Source organism: Girardinichthys multiradiatus, chromosome 20 (assembly GCF_021462225.1).
Source record: "Girardinichthys multiradiatus isolate DD_20200921_A chromosome 20, DD_fGirMul_XY1, whole genome shotgun sequence".
NCBI lineage: Eukaryota > Metazoa > Chordata > Actinopteri > Cyprinodontiformes > Goodeidae > Girardinichthys > Girardinichthys multiradiatus.
In genome coordinates this window covers 17,259,738-17,275,331 of record NC_061812.1, presented here as the reverse complement: position 1 = coordinate 17,275,331, position 15,594 = coordinate 17,259,738, and the positions used below count along the sequence as shown (strand labels likewise).

Genomic DNA, 15,594 nt, shown 5'->3' with positions numbered 1-15,594 from the left:
CATCATTCAAACACTATATACGTAGATTATCTTTGTATGTCGTAAACATTTATTTGATGATCACAAACAGACCAGACAAACCAGAAGAAACCTATGAGTGGCAAATACTTTTCCACAGCATTATAGATTCATAAATAGACTCTCTGTAACTGTGGTCCTGTTCTAAAGTTCTCAGACAAAAAAGACTTTGTCATGTAAACTAGAGAGTCCCAAAGTTATTCCACATGCACGTGTTGTTTCCTGCTTCCACCCACAAGACTCCAGTAACTTCTCTAGGAATTTTGTAAAGTGTAAACTGGAGAGTCCAGGGGTCATTATAAAGTAATTTTTCTTAAGATTTACTAAAGGCAACCTTTAAGTGGAGTCAAATAAAAAAATATTTTTACTACTTCATTGTTGGCAGAGGCTGGGAGAGCTCCAGACATTTTAACAAGGCTACTTAGGGACACATACAGGAATATGTGGATATGGGAGGAGGAGCAGACAATCAAGGATGGTGGATCAAGAGTTTCTCTCTGTAAAACAAGGGATTCTACCCTTGCACATAATTAGGCTGAGACAACTCCGATCTGATCAGCCAGTTGTCCTGTCCTGTTGATCTTACAGCCAGATCAGCAGTTTTTGATTAATGTGTATAAGCAAAAAATGAGACATTGTTACAAGATGTGCGCACAAAGAGAAATACCATTAGATTTTTATAAAATGCATACAAGTGATTAATGTAGTGTAAACTAATTAAGATTTTTAATCATAAACATTTCAGTGTAGACTAAATTTAACACAGGATATTTGAAAATGACAACATTGTCTTCTTTTTCATGTTACTGAGTCTTTCTCAGCAACTTGCTATGAAAAATAAAATAGAATAGTTAGGTACAAAGTGGAAAAAGAGCAATATAGCCTAAATTTGTTTAAACTCCTGCAATATTGTTGTGTTTTACTGGCTATTTCTCAAAAGTGTAGAGGAGCTGTGTGATCGGAGCACAAGCAGATCTTAGTAAATGTTGGACAACAGTTTTTAAACCTTGAGTTGGGTGTTTGCATGTTTCTCCAAAGCAAGAAATGAAAAATAGGGGAGTTTATTTAAATAGCACCATTCATAAACAAGACAATCCAAAATTCTTTTCAGGACATCAGGATAAATAATTACATTTGACCAGAAATGTTGGAGCAAAGAGGACCAACATTTTAAAGCACTGGAGTTAGCTTGATAGATAAGGCACATTGAAGGGAAACCCAGACACCAGACTGTCTATATCCCAAGCTGCTCCCTGGCCAGAAGGAATAGGAGGCCTCTCACAACTGGGTTGTAGATCTGCCTGGCGGTTTCACCCAGTGCAACATCTCTGGAAAACCTATAATGGGAGATATCTAGGAGACATACGTACACTAGAACCAGCTCGCCTGATTAGGATGTGAAGGAGCAGGAACTCCACCCCAAGACGTCCCTGTGATACTAGAGCTCCTCATCTTACCTGTACAGCAGAGCTGGGCAACACTATGGAGTAAGTTAATTTCTGCCTCTTGCATCCAAGATCTCATTATTTTGGTCACACCAAAATTACCATTGCAAGCTGAAGGTTATGGCTTGAAGATGCCAACCAAGAACCGTGATTTGCAAATATTTAAAGATAAAAGCCAGATGTTCCCAAATCAGATCCAATCTACTCCTTGAATATAACTTGATCCTGTCCACACACACCTCTTACTTTTTTATACAGAGACCTTATAGCCCTTAGAACAGCCCTAGAAACCCTAAAAAATGTCTTCGGAGGAGATGATGGTTGATATTTTCCAGATAAACAAAACACATATGGTGTGATCAAGTAAACTCCCCTTAACAACTAGATAATGGTGACGATCTCATTCAATGTTGACATAGATTAAATTTACATGGCTCCAGTTGAAACTGAAGTTTGACAAGTGAATTGCCATACTTTCAAACACCATTGACTTGGTGACCTAAAGGAGATACTCAACGTTTTCCTGTGAAAAATAAATCTTCAGTCCAGGTCTTCAGTCCTCCATCCAAACAAGCACAGAGTGGGATAGGCCCTATTCTGAGTCAGAAAACAGTTGGTCAGGACTCCTTAGTCATTCTCCTTGGCTCTTTGAGTTCTTGCTATTCACAGTTTTTCCTACCACAACCACAGAAGATGAAGTCCTTCTGGCCATTCGGTATCTTTCAGGTCCTTGAAGAGTAATTCTGAACAGTCAAGCTCTAAAGGCATATTTCTTCAGTTTGACAGCTTCAATCACCACTGGCGGATACCAAAGGGTCAACCAACAACCTTCAGACAAGGACTTACATTCGCATGTACATGCTAATGTTCATCTGATTAGGCTGTAATGCAATATATAGTGCATTTCAGATCAATCTTTTAATCCACATGTCTACTCTTTTCAGGAATAAAAAGAGTGGATATGGAAAGAGGGGTCAAAGTCAGCTCACCCTATTATGCCTCTGATCCACCTCCGGAGACAGCCACACACCTGTAGGGACCATGGAGGTAGTGATCCAATATAAAGCAAAGATAGGCAAAGCACAGTCAGCAGGCTAAAAGAGAGCAGCACAAATTAATCCTCCTCCATTATCCATCTAGCCCAAGAGATACATTTAAAAGTTCAATATAATGCAAGTGATTGAACATGTTGAGAATGATGCACAATTTGCATGCATTTTAAGCATTTGCATTTGAACAAGACAGATTGAGGATTGTAACACAAAGCTTAATTGACTATAGAGAAAACCTTGGCAACACATCTTTTGCATATTGCTTGGGTGAAGGTTATACAGGTCCTTCTCAAACAATTAGCATATTGTGATAAAGTTCATTATTTTCCATAATGTCATGATGAAAATTTAACATTCATATATTTTAGATTCATTGCACACTAACTGAAATATTTCAGGTCTTTTATTGTCTTAATACGGATGATTTTAGCATACAGCTCATGAAAACCCAAAATTCTTATCTCACAAAATTAGCATATTTTATCCGACCAATAAAAGAAAAGTGTTTTTAATACAAAAAACGTCAACCTTCAAATAATCATGTACAGTTATGCACTCAATACTTGGTCGGGAATCCTTTTGCAGAAATGACTGCTTCAATGCGGCGTGGCATGGAGGCAATCAGCCTGTGGCACTGCTGAGGTCTTATGGAGGCCCAGGATGCTTCGATAGCGGCCTTTAGCTCATCCAGAGTGTTGGGTCTTGAGTCTCTCAACGTTCTGTTCACAATATCCCACAGATTCTCTATGGGGTTCAGGTCAGGAGAGTTGGCAGGCCAATTGAGCACAGTGATACCATGGTCAGTAAACCATTTACCAGTGGTTTTGGCACTGTGAGCAGGTGCCAGGTCGTGCTGAAAAATGAAATCTTCATCTCCATAAAGCTTTTCAGCAGATGGAAGCATGAAGTGCTCCAAAATCTTCTGATAGCTAGCTGCATTGACCCTGCCCTTGATAAAACACAGTGGACCAACACCAGCAGCTGACACGGCACCCCAGACCATCACTGACTGTGGGTACTTGACACTGGACCTCTGGCATTTTGGCATTTCCTTCTCCCCAGTCTTCCTCCAGACTCTGGCACCTTGATTTCCGAATGACATGCAGAATTTGCTTTCATCCAAAAAAAGTACTTTGGACCACTGAGCAACAGTCCAGTGCTGCTTCTCTGTAGCCCAGGTCTGGGGAATGCGGCAACTGTAGCCCATTTCCTGCACACGCCTGTGCACGGTGGCTCTGGATGTTTCTACTCCAGACTCAGTCCACTGCTTCCGCAGGTCCCCCAAGGTCTGGAATCGGCCCTTCTCCATAATCTTCCTCAGGGTCCGGTCACCTCTTCTCGTTGTGCAGCGTTTTCTGCCACACTTTTTCCTTCCCACAGACTTCCCAGTGAGGTGCCTTGATACAGCACTCTGGGAACAGCCTATTCATTCAGAAATTTCTTTCTGTGTCTTACCCTCTTGCTTGAGGGTGTCAATAGTGGCCTTCTGGACAGCAGTCAGGTCGGCAGTCTTACCCATGATTGGGGCTTTGAGTGATGAACCAGGCTGGGAGTTTTAAAGGCCTCAGGAATCTTTTGCAGGTGTTTAGAGTTAACTCCTTGATTCAGATGATTAGGTTCTTAGCTCGTTTAGAGACCCTTTTAATGATATGCTAATTTTGTGAGATAGGAATTTTGGGTTTTCATGAGCTGTATGCCAAAATCATCCATATTAAGACAATAAAAGACATGAAATATTTCAGTTAGTGTGCAATGAATCTAAAATATATGAATGTTAAATTTTCATCATGACATTATGGAAAACAATGAACTTTATCACAATATGCTAATTTTTTGAGAAGGACCTATATAGTCTCCCTTGAGTTGCACAATTCCAGTTCCATGCTCCAAACGCTCGAAGATCTCCACAGATCAACATGAATGATGTGAATGATTAAATTGATCTGTATAAAGGGATTCTTGGCTGTGTGCTTATTACCAAATCTGAAGGGGGCTTATGAAATACTTGGGTACTAGCATTGTTTACATACAAGGAACCCTTTCCGCCAATCTGGAGCTTTCTCCATGTCTGGCTAGGAGCTGGAATTTATTTTAATAAAACATGGGTAGGTTTTGCTTCTGGCTGTGACACACAATACTGCATCTAATTACACATCTAAATGTTAAAACGTCTGGAGGAGTTGAAGGAGTCGGCATTCTTCCTTGGCATGTTAGGACATGGCACAAAGACAAAAAGCAAAGGGGAGGAAGAGGATAATATATGAAGTTCTCCCAGAAGAAAAGACTTAAATACTGACAAGCTGTGACAACATACAGTGGTAAACCTTTGGTTTTTACTGGTTATATGAAAATTGGAATGTATTTGATGAGTGATTGTACAAGTTCAAATAACCATGACAATAAATTATTTTCTTAAAATGATGCTGCCTTTTGTTGCCAGTTAAGGGATACTGAAACAAGACTTTTAAGACAAATGATCTTTACCAATATTTTGCAATATGATACATGTTTAAAAGATTTTTTCCCTCTTCAGCCGAACTAATAATTGCACAAAGATATTAAAAGCGTATCAAGACTACATGTCTCTGGGAGACATGTTTCACTATTTTCCAGACTTAATTTAATGTTAGCAGAGCAGTACATCAACAGACTTTCCTAGTTTGGGTATTTCCAGCAGTTTTTTAAAACAGAATTTAAAAAAAACATAATAACATACTGTTTGTTTTTATGCACAATATCAAACATAACTTGTGGATTAAACGCAGTTATCAACATGTATGTCATTTGTAGTCAGGAAACCCTGAAGCAATAAGGTCTGTAGTCTCACAACAAGCAAGCTGTTCAACTGAGTTTTAAGATTTACAAAAATGTAAAATTAGTGTTCTGATTACTGACCATATTCAATAGAGGAGCTATTTAAGAAACAGTTAATTTTTACAACTCAGGATTTATCAAACCAACAGCAGATCTTAGTTGTTTACAAACCCTAAAGATGATAAAGCAAGACAAAATAACAATCGCACAGAAATAAATGGGAATCTGTGGTGATTTCTGATCAGGGCAATATACACTGCCTGGCCAAAAAAAAAGTCACCACGTGGATTTAACAAAGCAAACAGATACGAGACTCCCATTGGATAATTACTGCATGGGCGATTATGTTTCAGCTGGCAACAAGTTATTTAACCCCAACTGGTGCAATGAGTTGCTTCTCATTTCTTAAACATCCCGTGGTCATGGAAAAGATGTCAGTCTGTTTCAGAAGGGTCAAATCATCAGCATGCATCAAGCAGAGAAAACATCTAAGGAGATTACAGAAACTACCAAAATGGAGTTTAGAACTGTTCAATGCATTATTAAAAACTGGAAGGATAGTGGGGACCCATCATCTTCGAGGAAGAAATGTGGCTGGAAAAAAATCTTGAATGATCATGATCGGCAATCACTTAAACATTTGGTGGAATCAAATCGAAGAAAAACAACAGCAGACTTCTGGGTCATCTTTAATAGTGAAAGTAAGAGCATTTCACACGCTCGATGTGAAGGGAACTCAAGGGATTGGGACTGAACAGCTGTGTAAGCTTAAGAAAACCACTAAACAGTGAAGCTAACCGGAAAGAAAAAACGGGAAATAAATTGCTAAGGAGCATAAAGATTAGACTCTGGAGCAATGGAAGGTCATATGGTCTGAAGAGTCCAGATTTACCCTGTTCCAGAGTGATGGGCGCATCAGGGTAAGAAGAGAGGCAGGTGAAGTGATGCACCCATCATGCCTAGTGCCTACTGTACAAGCCTGTGGGGGCAGTGCTATGATCTGGGGTTGCTGCAGTTGGTCAGGTCTGGGTTCAGCAACAGTATGTGCTGAACCCAGCACATACTGATCATTCAGTATATAATGATATACTGAATGATCAGGTTATTCTTTCGTCCCTGATGGCACGGGCATATTCCAAGATGACAATGCCAGGATTCATCGGGCTCGAATTATGAACAAGTGGTTCATATGTGAGACGTCATTCTCACATATGGATTGGCCAACAAAGGGTCCAGACCTTAACGCCATTGAGAATCTTTGGGATGTGCTGGAGATGGCTTTCTGATTTCCTGGTAAATTTGTCATTTGTAGTTCAAAATCTGTTGGATATTCAAATCGAATCAACACAAGCTTTACTGTAAGTTTCATGTGCATGCAATTTTACCATCAAAATGAAGAAGCATTTTTCCAGAAGAATTATTTTTTTTTTTAAGTATAAACACACTTGTCTGTCCCACAGCAGTTTTTCTGGGTAAGCTATTTCTGAACCACTGTTTCTTATTTCTACTCATAGGCCTTTTCTCTGAGAGATCGTCAGGGCTCATTTAGCCAGAGTGGGTCCTATCCCTGTGCATTGCACTTTCCAAAAGTCCATTTGGAGCTATATTTATGGACCAATTTTTCCCTTGTAGAACAATCCCAACCTCTACCTGCTTTGCCTCAGTGTGCTGACCGAGATGGTGTTTGAACTGCCTAAACACAGAAATAAAAATGATATAAGTCTGCATTAAATTAACAATTCTGTGCTTTAAAAGTCTGTGATTGTTATCTGTCTGTGGAGCTGATGTATTTTCTTTTATTATTTTAATAAGCTGCCTGAAAAATTGTCAAACCGTCTGTGAAAAGAATGCAAATTGCTCACAGAATTTGGCTCCACATCAGAAACAGGTCAACTGCCTCAGTTGGTAGCTCAGATTCAAAAATAACTGGTTTCGTTTGTTGTTGTTTGTTTTACTTTTACATTCACTTTCATCATTAGTAAAGCTGAGTAAGAATTTTAAACAAGAATGGAAATTGTCTCACCTGAGCACTTGCATCGTCATATTGGCATGAAAAAACTTTCGTGTTTGTGTTTCTGAATACCAGAGTTTCTCAGTTACCTCCCCATCCAACCTATTGTTTATTTAGTACTAACTCAATATCAGCAGATGTCTGATATGTGGAGTGTGAGATGATAATGAGTTGGAGGAGCTACAAGAAAATAAGCCAAGGAAATTATAACAAGGGTGTAACGATGATGCAACTCAACCAGAACCCAAAACGCAGCCAGACAAGAGAATGGTTAACCAAAAGTTTTAATATAAAAAAAAAATAATAATAATTGGGTAGAAAAGGTTCCACTGAAGCGGTCAGACAGGAGGGACAGGAATGGAGGTTTATCAGGGAATTGAAATCCAGCCGGGGAGGAAGGGGAAGTGGACAACAGGAGGTCTTGGGGGTTCCAGGAACAAACAGGAGACAGAGAATATTTCCACCAACCAGATGCAGAAGCGGGAGACAATCCAAGGTAAAGCACTGGAGGGTTTCAGGCAGGGATAGTCCAGTAATCCAGAGACAAAGTCAGAGACAGGCAGGTTTCAGCAACGTGAGGTCAGGACTTTTCCGAACAGCAGAAGGACAAGGCAGAAATCTGTGGTCAAAAAACAGGCAGGATCAGAAAACCAGAAAAACTCTCTTGAAACATGAATCAAGGCTTGAAAGCTGTGACAGAGGCAACAGACGATCTCGCACTGAGCTGGTGACGAGCAGCTGATTAAATAGGAGCAGCCCAGTGCAGGTGAAGGCAATGAGTAATCAGCACAGTCAAGGTGAGCTGAAGGGCTGGAATCATGACAAAGGGAGGGAAAAGTGAAATGTTTAGAGCTGAAGACAATGAAAGCAGTTGTAAACCTGCAGCGTGCTTCAGTGTGCACTATTGTTAAAGTTAATTTTACTGTGACATGTTAAATAGAAAAAAAACTCCTCATCCAAAATACAAAATAGCTCTGGTGTTACTTTTGATGCATACAAGTTAAAATGCTGCTGTAAATACTAGAAAGATGCAACAGATGTGGGACAAAAAAGTATCTCTCAGTTCAAGTTTTTAATACCAGGATATAAAAATGACCGGGTCCTTTTAAGGTTTACATTTTTTTTAAATCTAACCATAAGCGTAAAAAAAAAAAGCTTCAGCTCTCAAAAAGGTGGCCACACATTTAACTCTAGAATGCTTGAGTATACAAACAAGTCTATTGGCCATCTCAATGATTGCAAGATGTCTATGTCCTGTGGTAGCAAAGCAGGCCCACATCATCATCTCTCCAACACCATGCTTGGTAGAAGATATGAGATGTTTCAGCACCATTATTGGGGGCATTACAATTTCTTTTCTAAGGTCATTACTGATGACGTCCCTGACTGTTTTTTAACACACAGCTTATCCATTTTGGTTTCCTTTTAGAATAGAATAGAAAAGAATATACTTTATTGATTCAATTCAATTTCAATTCAGTTTATTTATATAGCGCCAATTCACAACATGTTGTCTCAAGGCACTTCACAAAAGTCAGGTACATACATTCTAATTAATCCTAACCATTGAACAGTGCAGTCAGATTCAGTTATTTATTCAAATTGGATAAAAAGTTTTTCTATCTAAGGAAACCCAGCAGATTGCATCGAGTCACAAATTTGTAGCATTCACTCCTCCTGGATGAGCATGTAGCGACAGTCACTGGCGTTGACTTTGCAGCAATCCCTCATACTGATCCCAAAGAGAAATTGCTTATTCGTCGACAAACTACTCCATCCAAGGTGTTAAATATTAATAATACAAATATAACCATAACTAATAGAAATTTATAATTAAGTGATTTAAATATGACTGAAGATAAATAAATAAAACAATAAGCTGTACATGGAAATATGTTAATCTGTAAATAAATCTAGAAATGAGTCCAGAGAAAAATTAGGTTAAGTCACTCAGACATGGGCAGGCTGGCAAGACAGGCTTGGCATGATCAAAAAGGACAGACATGAACAGAGACGGTGATCCAAAATGTTTCCGCGAGGAATGAACAGAACAAATGTGTATATATGGAGCAAGAACCAGCCGAATGAAGATGATTGAAGACAAGAGAGAACAAAACGTGGCTGGAGCAAAACAGAGACTCTTGAATACAAACTTAAACACAACTAGTAAACCATGAAACTAAAGCATAACCAGATCCAAAAAACCTAACTTGACAAAACATGAACTAGAAGACAAAAGCTAAAGCATGACCAGGAAAATAATAAACAGAAGCATGATTCAAAACCTATCAATAATAATAATAAGAAGAAGAACCCAAAAACACCCACAAATCATGACAGAATGAGACTCGTTGTCTAAGATGACCTTCACCTTGGACAGGATCCTTCTTTCTGACACCACTGTCAGAGAGTCCAGCTTCACTCCAACGACGTCGCTGGCCTTGCGGATCAGTCTTTTCAGTCTTACGGTGTCCTCCACCCTCAGCCTACTGCCCCAGCACACCACACCATACAGGATAGCACTGGCAACCACAGACACATAGAACATTCTGAGCAAGGTCTGCCAGATGTTGAAGGACCTCAACTGCCTCAGAAAATAGAGCCGACTTTGACCCTTCCTTTAGAGAGCATTGGTGTTCTTGACCCAGTCCAGTTTCTTATCAATGTGGAGTACCAGATATTTATATTCCTCCACAATGTCCACATTGACCCCCTGGATGGAAACAGGGGTCACTGGCATCCTAGTCCTCCTCCTCAGATCCACCACCAGTTCCTTAGTCTTTGTCACATTGAGCTGAAGGTGGTTCAGCCCACATCATGTGACAAATTTGCCTACAGCAGCCCTGTACTCAACCTCATCGTCCTCTCTGATACAACCAACCACAGCTGACTCATCTGAGAACATCTGTAGATGACAGGACTTTAATTCATATCTATGTTATGGATTTAAACTTTTCATTAATCAATGAAAGAAAAGTGTATTAAAACAATAACCCTAAGTTCATGAACCACTATTAAACTACAAAGAGCTCTCTAAAACAAATACTTGAGAGTATTATGGCCTTACCGCTTGTAATCCCTGTCACTGCCTGTAGGTGGCAGACTTTTCCTCGCAGATGGCCTAGCTGAGCTGTGTGGTTCAGTAGGTAGACTCGTGGCTTTGGCTCGCTGTCTGTTGTGTATGAGGCCATTGTATGAACGAGGTAAAGATAGCATCTCTCAGTAGACATCACCTTTATAGACACAGAGAACCCAATGTTCTCATCCAGCAGCCCATGAATAAAATCACAGCTACTGGCTGATGATTCTGCTCCCTCCCTCTGTTTCTGTTCTCTCAACTTTTTTTCCCTCCCTCCGTAATTTCTTCCTTTCTTGTAGTGTTTCTGGCCTTATTACCCCCAAACCACTGACCTGAACACAATTAGAGCCTCTTCATCAAACTCCAAATAGTAATTTATAGTCCTCCATGTGCATGTGAAGTGTGCACATAAACTTCCGGTACAAAATAGCAGACTGAGATTCTGTGAGTAACACAAAAGGACAAAGCTTTTGAAAATAATACAATTTGAAAGTTAACTGAATGCTGCTGATTTGTCTATTTATATAGATAAAATTTAAATCACCAATAAAATTCGTGGTTAAAATAATTTGTTTTTGTTTTGTTTCTTTCAACAGTTCAAATACATGCATGTTGAATAAACTGGTGATTTTAAACTGACCTTAGCTATGAGTGTGCTTCCCTGTGTATAGTATCACGTTGTGGCTCTGGCGACATGAAAAAGGTGTACCTTGTTTGTTGTTCAGCATCAGTGTTGGAAAATGGTGGATGTTTTCATTTCTGTTTCTCTGCCAGTACATAAACCCTCGACATAGATATCTATTCGTTTCCATGGTAATTTCCACCCCTCGGCTGAAGGTCAAACCAGGCATCTATTAAGTTGTCATCACATGTTGATGGCTGCTGATGAGGCTGCTGCAGGTGGAAGGTGAAGACTGACAGGTAATTGTCTCTGGTAGACTGAGAGAGACTTAATATTTCTGGTGAAGCACCACATCCACTGAAGTACACTACACAGGTATGTGTCCAGCTAGCCAGTTATTGTATGCAAGAAAACTGCAAAATGAATAAGCATTTGAGCAGAAATATTCTGCGTACAGCCTGCACTACACAGTACATTTGTACATTTATACCATATTCAGTCAAATAATTATTGGGATTTTCATTTTAAAAAGGGCATACAGCATCACTTTCACTTGCCCAGGATTTTAAAGCACTCTATGTCAACCGCAGTCTACCTATGAAACATGGTGTTACAATGTTATTTATTGCTGAAATAACTAATCATAAGATTTTATGAATTATTGGACTATGATTTCATATAGTTTTGCACTAGCTCTCAGTGCATAGGTCTGAGCAGTTTTATGTCTTATCACAACACAAAATAAAATGAATTAATGGCATGTGAGGGTAAAAGTGGCCTCCTTTGGGTGTCAAACAAGATACTTTAGGGTAAAATAAGGTAAGTACAATCCAGTCAGCTGCATGTTCAGTCTCTTTAACATTAAATAACAAACGTTATTCCAGAACAACACCCTGTGTGTATATCAAAGGTCTAGAAAAGTTCAGGCTAAATATTTTTGTTAACTGGGTGAAAAGTTAGTAACAACAGTTTTTGTACTCACTCATCTCATTGAATCTTTTTTTCTCCCCCATTTGAATTCCTGTGGAATCGTGTATGCTGGTGTAGGTAAACAAAAATGTAATTGCATATTTAAACTCACTTGAACATTCAAAGGTTGCACAAATTCTGCCTTAGATTTTTAGTAAATGTTTCATGGTACTGATATTTATACTACATGATGTATCCCTAGTACTAATGGCAAGCTGAAAACATAACAAAATTACAAAAGAATATAAAATCAGCATAAGTATGCTCATAAATGCCCTGGAGTACTTCCTGCTGTAGTTGCACGCAGTTGCAGTTGCTAAACATCAACGGATAATGGAAACATCAACATTTATATACATCTATAAAACATGATGAGGACATAAAAAAGCAAGACGGACAGATAAATCCAAGCATCACCTCCTACATTTGTGATGTTCTAGCAAATATGTATCATGCAGAGATACCTAGAAAGCCAACATTCCCATTTACAGCTTCCGGATCAGGAATTTGTTGCTTTTGAATACACAACTAAATAAGTGCTAGAACTATTCCTGGTGAACCTATTTCCAAAACTATTCATTTTGATGCCAAAGCACTACTTGAAGCAGTACTATTTTTATGTCTCCAGGATTTCACACGCTTATAGACTGTCTTTTATACATTGGCAATACTAATGTAGTTATCTTCTGCTTTTATCTTACATCCAAACACAACTGAAACCCTTTTTATTAAAAACATCAGCAATCATGGCCTTTAACTTTATCCAGCGCTTTAGGGAACTCCCTAGGAAAGAAAAGGGAAGAGACAAACATCTTCCCCTCAGGAAACAGGATGTCCAGACTCAGACTCAGTGCCCATAGAAAACTTAGACCCCCCTAAACATAACAAAACGTTTTACAAAACACAATAAAGAGCAATCGGAGGCACAGAGGCCACCCAAAGCTCTTTCTCCCTTTTGATCACTGTCCCATCTTTGTCTTTTATATTACTGTAAAAGCAGAAGCGCTGCCAATGTAAACAGGCTTTCATCAAATTCATTCACAGGAGAGAGATTGTCCTTTGATTAGAAAACAAATTTGATTTTTAACTATCTGTTGATCAAACTGGGCCAGGATGGCATTCTTTGTATGTAATTTAATGGCAACAAAGAGGTTTTCTTGAGATTTCTGAATGTGTGAGGTGATGAAAAGTTAGGTAATACTGTACATACAGGACCTTAAACACTAATATATATAACAATATATACCTGACAATATGCCAGTGCATCTCATACCTAAACCTATTTTAAGCAGTTACTGATGCTAAGTTTTTACCCCATAGCCAGAAGTGAATCTAGACTAATATTTGTGGGGTTGTAAGAGGAGATACTGTGGGGTGGCAGCATATTGTATTTTATGTGTTAATATAGTTATAACAGTTCATCAAGACTTTTTTTATGTTCCAGCTAATGCGTCCCATTAAAGCAAAGAAAGAAAAGAAATATCCTGGACATCTTCATTACTGAATGTGTTTTTCTGAACATAATCACAATTATAAATTCACAAACCTCAAAGTTTTATATTGCAAAAAGACTAATTCACTCTTCTTTTAAACATGTGTGTTAAATTTTTTATTACAAATGTACTTCCAGACAGTGGGCAGGTATATTTAAAGAGGTTAACAAGAACTTTTTATTTTTTAATTAAGGCCATTAAATCTTGGTAATTTCTTTTATTGAACTTTTACAATTTTTTTAATGCCTATAGTGCCTATCTCCAGCAGTCTGTGGGCGAGAGGCGGGGTACACCCTGGACAGGTCGCCAGTCTATCGCAGGGCAACACAGGCACACACAGGACAAACAACCATGTACACACTCATTCACACCTAAGGGCAATGTTGAGAGACCAATCAACTTAACAGTCATGTTTTTGGACTGGGGGAGGAAGCTGGAGTACCCGGAGAGAAACCATGCATGCACGAGGAGAACATGCTGAAACAAGGTCATGGAAAAACAAAAAGAGACGAGACAGCCCTTCGCTCTTTGTGTGTTAATTATCTACCAATATCTGGAATCAAAAGAACAGCACATCTAATCAGTCAGGTTTATGTGTTGCTGGATGCCAGTTTAACAGCAGCTGAACTAATGCTGCTCCTTAAACTCCTGGACTAAACTGTGACCGAGTGGCAAAGCTCTACTTTTGAGACTGTTTATTACCATGTTGAGGCGAAGCAGGAACAACCGAGGTTGCTGTTACGTTTGGGGTGGGATACGCCTGGCTGGAGTACAGTGATTCTGACTCGGAAGCAGACTACTCAGCAATGATGGTTCCTCCGGTTCCCAGCCCCATTCCTGTTATAGGAGAGACGTTCTGTGGTTGTGATTCTCAGACAGAAACTAGCTGCCACCCTCATCTACAAGGATTTCACCAAGTCAAAGACTGCCACTATGGAGAGGATGACCAAGATTTTGACTGGGTTTGAGATGCAGGCAGCCGATCAACCGCAAATTACTGAGCTGCGACGCAAAGAGAGCTTCCACTCCGACTACAGCTGCAGTATGGCAGTCGTCCGGGGCTGCAGGAGCTGGTGGACGGGCAGCACTTCTGGGAAATCCGAATGACGTCTCTGGTGTATGGAACAGACATAATGGTTGGGATTGGAACATCAGATGTCAACTTAGACAAATACAGGCACACATTCTGCAGTTTGTTGGGGAAAGATGCAGACAGCTGGTGTCTTTCTAACTCCGGCCTGCTGGAGTAAGGTCATTTTTGTCTGTTTCTTCTCATATGTCGGTAGGTTAGTTTTCTTCAATAAATAATCAGTATAAGCGAATGTTATGCATACTGCCTATTTTAAATTTGGGCAAACTATAACATTTTCTAAAATGTAATCTGGAGATTTTGACAGGTCACAGCAGATTTATACTGGAGGACATTTCCCTGTGAAATGGGCCTCTAGACACCTATAAATGTGTAGTTTGCTGCTCTTACTGCTACATTATTTCATGATCTTTATGTTCATACAAGAACTATCTGACAACATCGAGTAGCATGTTGTGGTGCTGCCTTAAAGCACAGTAGGATGATAGAGATTCGTACTCGTCGTCTTCTGCTTTATACGGTACCGGGTTGTGGAGTCAGCAGATTCAGTAGAGACACCCAGACCACCCTACGGAGGAAGCTCATTTCAGCCGCTTGTATCCGGGATCTCGTTCTTTTGGTCATGACCCAAAGTTCATGGCCTTAGGTGAGGGTAGGAACTCCCCTCCAACTTAAAGAGGAAAAGCCACCCTTTTCCGGTCGAGAACCATGGCCTTGGACTTGGAGGAGCTGATTTTCATCCCTGCCGCTTCACCCTCAGCCCCAGTGCGTGCTGTAGGTCTTGGCTAGAGGGGGCCAGCAGGACCACGTCATCTGCAAAAGGAAGAGACAAAATCCTCTGGTCCCCAAACCAGACCCCCTCCAGCCCTTGGCTGCGCCTAGAAATCCTGTCCAAAAAAGTTATGAACAGGACCGGTGACAAAGGGCATCCCTGCCAGAGTCCAACATGCACCGGAAACAGGTCCAACTTAGTGCCGGCAATGCGAACCAAACTCCTGCTC

At 39.8% G+C, this 15,594-nt stretch overlaps 1 pseudogene; it reads left to right on the top strand.

Annotated features, from left to right (window-relative positions):
* The first annotated feature begins 14,206 nt into the window (after positions 1-14,206).
* On the top strand, positions 14,207-14,753 carry LOC124856087 (annotated as a pseudogene).
* Positions 14,754-15,594: the final 841 nt, after the last annotated feature.